The sequence below is a fragment of the Triticum aestivum genome, chromosome 3B (assembly GCF_018294505.1).
Source record: "Triticum aestivum cultivar Chinese Spring chromosome 3B, IWGSC CS RefSeq v2.1, whole genome shotgun sequence".
Lineage (NCBI taxonomy): Eukaryota > Viridiplantae > Streptophyta > Magnoliopsida > Poales > Poaceae > Triticum > Triticum aestivum.
Window position 1 is genome coordinate 438,717,687 of NC_057801.1, and position 5,564 is coordinate 438,723,250.

A 5,564-nucleotide genomic window follows, 5' to 3' on the forward strand; every position below is an offset into this window, starting at 1 on the left:
GTTGTTGTTACTGTTGTAGCTGCTGTTGTTGCTGTTGTTGTTGCTGCTATTGCTGCTGTTATTGTTGCTATTGTTGCTGTTGTTGCTGTTGTTGTTGCTGTTGTTGTTGCTGTTGTTTCTGTTGTTGTTGTTCCTGTTGTTGTTGCTGTTGCTGTTGTTGCTGCTGTTGTTGTTGCTGTTGTTATTGTTGTTGTTGTTGTTGTTGTTGTTGTTGTTGTTGCTGTTGCTGCTGTTGTTGTTGTTGTTGTTGTTGCTGTTGTTGCTGCTGCTGTTGTTGTTGTTGTTGTCGGGGTTAGCATCCGTCACCTTGTTAATGGGATCAGCCACTTTCATTGGCGAGGTAGATAGTTTGAGTCCCTCTAGGAATTCAAAAAACATGTTTTTAACCTCGGCCGTCATGGAGGTTTTCAATGTGTCTAAAGCCACATTGAATTCCTCACGAGAGACCGAGGTTCCCCCTTCGGCCAAAGACGAGACGGGATTCACACCGGAGTGCTCCTCCGCACCGTCGTTGTTTTCAACCATACTCTTTGGACGGCAAAGTCCTTAATAAAGAGACGAGGCTCTGATACAAATTGAAAGGATCGATATGGTTGACGAGAGGGGGGGGGGGTGAATAGGCAACTAACAATTTTTAGACTTTTCTTTAACAATTTAAACCTTGCAATGAAATAGGTTGTCTAGATGTGCAACTACGTGGACAACCTATATGATGCAAAGACAATAAGCACACAAGCAAGCAATGGATATAGCACAAGTAAGCTTGCAAAAGTAAAGGGATAAGATAACCAAGAGTGGAGCCGGTGAAGACGAGGATGTGTTACCGAAGTTCCTTCCTTTTAAGGGAAGTACGTCTCCGTTAGAGCGGTGTGGAGGCACAATGCTCCCCAAGAAGCCACTAGGGCCACCGTAATCTCCTCACGCCCTCACATAATGCAAGATGTCGTGATTCCACTATTGGAGCCCTTGAAGGCGGCAACTGGACCTTTACAAACAAGATTGGGGCAACCTCCACAACACTTGGAGGCTCCCAACAATACCGCGAAGCTTCACCACAATGAAGTATGGCTTCGAGGTGACCTCAGCTGTCTAGGGTGCTCAACACCCAAGAATAACAAGATCCACTAGGGATAAGTGGGGGGAATCAAATATCATGTGGTGGAAGTGTAGATCGGACCCTTGTCACCCAATCCCGAGCAAATCAACAAATTTGATTGGCTAGGCAGAGAGATCGAGCGAAAATGGAGCTTGGAGCAACAATGGAGCTTGGAGAGAGAAGAGGTGGTCAACTAGAGGTAGAAGACACCCCTTATATAGTCGTGGAAAAAATCCAACCGTTATCCACATGTTCAGCCCGCGACACACGGTACTACCGCTCCAGGGGCGCGGTACTACCGCGAGGCTGTGCGGTACTACCGTGACTGACCACAGTACTACCGCGACAGCAGCACAGGCCGGAACTAGCCTGACAAGGGGGCAGTACTACCGCTTGCGCGGTACTACCGCACCCACTTGCGGTACTACCGCAAGGCAGGAAAGTCACGGCCTGGGAAGGGCGCCGATGAAATAAATTACATCCGTGCCTACTTCCGCTGAAACTGAGGTGGTACAAAAATCCGACGCGGTACTACCGCTCGCGAGGCGCGGTACTACCGTTGCCGGCGCGGATGTAAAAAATTACATCCGCGCCTACTACCGTGACACTGCGGTAATAGGTAGGAGGGCCACGGTACTACGACTCTTAGGGAGCGGTACTATCGTGGGCCCCCGCAGTACTACTGCGCTGGACGAGCGGTACTACCGTGGAGGGCGCGGATGTAAAAAATTACATCCGCCCCTACTACCGCACCGGAGCGGCATAAGGTCTGGGAGCCGCGGTACTACCACTCCAGATGAGCGGTACTACCGTGACACACAGCGGTACTACCGCTTGTACTTGAGGTACTGCCGCAAGTACAGCAGTAGTCATCAGATTTCCGCACAACCAAGATAACAAAGGGAAGCTCCAAAATGCAGGGAAAGGAGGAACAAGTGTACGTGTTAATTCCACCCAAACCTTTCCGACGCGGACCCCCTCTTAATAGTACGGCTCTCCTACGATTCAAATCCACCAAACAGAAACATAGCACAACGCCGACTTCAATAGTCTCCGAGGGGCACCAAATCGTCTCGTGCCTAGAGATGAAGAATCTGAGAAACTCAAGGCACACGATTAGTCGGCAAGTGCATTGTCATCAATCACCAAAACACCCGAGGGATAAATATGCCCTTACAATCTCCTCCTTTTTGGTGGATTGATGACAACACGTGATTTGCATATAGAGAAGATAATTTAGAGCAGGGGCAAATCCCACTTCTCTAAAATATAGACGGGCTCCCCCTAGATGTGTGCACTTTAGATGAATGCTTTGGACTGCATAGCACACAGACTAGGATCAACATTCCCCCTATATTTTAGAGACCAAGGCATGATAATAAGCATAGCATAGCATAAAGATAGCACAATATAACACAAGCTCGTTAGGATAGATAGAGTGCATATGTCTTACACCATACGAAGTAAAGCTACCAAGGTTCAAACGAGAAAGCAGCAAATAGTTCAAACGAGAAAGCAGCAAACACATGACACACTCGCAAATCCCTACACTCTCTCCCCCTTTGGCATCGAGACGCCAAAAAGGTAGAGAGGACACCTACACACAAGAGGTGGCTCAAGCAGAGAACTCGTCTCAAGCCTATCCGTCGGTCTCCTCGGCAGCAGGGATGGTCTCCTCGACATCCTCCTCAGACTCAGTCCACCTGTAGCCCTGCTTCTCCATCCACTCGGCCTCTGGAGTGATGTGCTCCTCAGACCCGCCAGACACTGCCTCACCATAGAGCTGCAAGATCTTGTTGTCCCGGCGACGACTCTCCTTGGACGCCACGTGAGTCCTGTACTGCCCCTTGGCTTGCATGCAGAAAAGAGTCTTCATCTTGTCCTTCAGCTTCTTGGCCCATGATGGCATAGTGGCACTCTGGGAAGGCCTAGCAGCACGGCCCTCAGCAACATCCTCGGCGCCAGCATCCTCCTCATCAACAGCAGCCCTAGCAGCAGTCGCCTCGGCACGAGTAGTGGTGCTGGCCCAGTTGGATTTGATACGCAGGCAGATGGGCTCATGGCGAACCCAGTCTGGAGCAAGAAACTCCTCATCAGGGAACATCTTCTCCCAGGTCTTCGAAATCAGCAGAAACAGATAGGGCCCATAGATAGGCACCTTGCGGTTGAACACTGCAAATCGGAGCTCACACCACATGATGTGTGAGACATCAAGTGGCTGAGACTGAGACGAACGAGCCTCCTCGCAGATGAGCATCATATCCACCATATAGGCATGAACCTTGTCTTTGTCATCGATGCGAGGGAACAAGGAGTTGCGGAAGATGCGATACATGATATCCAGAAAAGAGTTGAGCACCAAAGTTGTCTTGCCATTGGCGAGCGCCTTCTCAACCATGAATGGTGCAAGCCTGTCCTTGTTGGCAGACTCAGCATTGGCATGGGGGCGAACACCCACTGGAGAGTTGAGCCCATCATCAGGAACCTGGAGAAGATCCATGAACTCCTTCCAGGTAGCAGACAGCTTACGGCCATTGGTCATCCAGGTCATCCTCTATTCCTCATCGGAGTGAAAGTAGACTGAGGCAAAGAACTGACAGATAAGCTCAGGGTCATAGTCGAGGTGGAAGGTTAACACATGCTCAATGCCAAACTGCTCCACCAAGTCCAGAGCCTCTCCAAAGTAGTCACGAAACTTGTCCTTCCTCATGTGATGCATATCAATCCACTTCACCTCCATATAGGTATTCTGCTTGTTCTTGATGACATCCAGATAGATGTTGGTCTGTTGCTTGTTCCAGAATAGCTCACAGCCTCTGACAGTGGAACACGGGTGCACATAAGGGTGAAGCTGCCTGAGACGGACATAATCAGCTTGGGCTATCTCATCCATGCCCTTAACGGGCTCCTTGTGCTTGCTAGCTAAGTGCTTGACATTGCGCTTGGAGGCAGAGGAGCCCTCTGGTACTTCACCTGGGTTGCGTAGACGTTTGGAGCCAGTGTCACGACTGGGGTTGGACCGGCGAGAGCCACCACCTGAGACACACACGCAAAACACCAAAGACGCGAAAAGATCAATGCAAAGGCTACGAAAAAGCACAAGAAACACATAGAAGGCATACGAGACAGTTGGCATGCGATAGATGAGAGCCACGGTGGAACTGCCACTGTCTGCGGTACTAAAATATTAGTACCGCTCCAAGCGTGGTAGTACCGTGCGAGGACACGGTAGTACCGTGATTGGAGCAGAAGTAGAATTTTAGTACCACACAGAGCGCGGTAGTACCGCTCCCGAAGGGCGGTAGTACCGTGCAGGCGGTAGTACCGCGCCATACGGGCAGTAGTACCGCGTCGCGTCAGATCTAACTGGTGATTTGAATCTGAAAAGAACCGCGAAACAACGGCGGTGCTACGGTGATCAGATCTAGCGCAAGATAACAATACAAGTATAAATCCTATGCAATACCACGCTCCTTCATCCTACTCTTGCAGAGATTAAGCCTATGAATCTCAAGAACACACAAGCCTCCCCAAAACCTAGAAACACCAAACACAATCAACACGGAGAGGGAGTTGGGGAAAAACCTTGGTCCATAGCAAGAGCACGTGGTGGGGAACGATCCCACCGGTCGGAATCACGGGAGGGCAGCCAGTGGAGGAGATCCTGCGACGAACGCCGACTCCGTTCTTGAGCGAGGGAGAGAAGGAGGCGACGTGGAGAGAGAGGACAGCGAATGGGTATGGGGAGTTAAACTCCCCCTGCCCGTCCTTATCCCCACGTGCTCGAACCGGCGCGGTAGTACCGCATATCATCGCGGTAGTACCGCTCGGGCGGAAGTACCGCGCCAAGGCGGTAGTACCGCTCAACCAGGCGGCAATAAAAAATTACTGCCACGTGGTGACAATAGTACCGTGCTCCCGCAAGCGGTAGTACCGTGGCTGGCTGCGGTAGTACCGTAGCTGGCCGCGGTAGTACCGTGATCTCAAGTCACCGCAAGTTTCAACACGAGAAGAAAAAGCCTTTGCACGAAAACTTTTCACACACAAGAAACCACAAGAACACGCACAAACCAGAGGCAAAAAGACAACAAGAAACCACCAAGCAACAAAGCCTCTCGAGTAGAGAGGGCGGTGGCTGAAGCCACCTGTGTTTGAGTTGGATGGTATGGCACCGCGAAGAATTATCCTTGGGCCCATGACCAAAACTCGTCTTTGAAGCACAAATACCATTAAAAATGGCTAATGTGAAAGAGGTGATCGATTTATGCATAATGGGGGGAAGGAGAGTTCATTGAGAGAACAACACTCCCCCTATGTCCATGCCTACACCTAAACTAGACAACACGTTGAGTGTGGTGGGGGGTGTACGGGTTCAAGTCACATTGCTCAAATCAATGATATTTAGCTCATGCCTTAACTCGCGAAATCTTGCTTCATCCAAGGGCTTCGTGAAAATATCTGCAAGGTT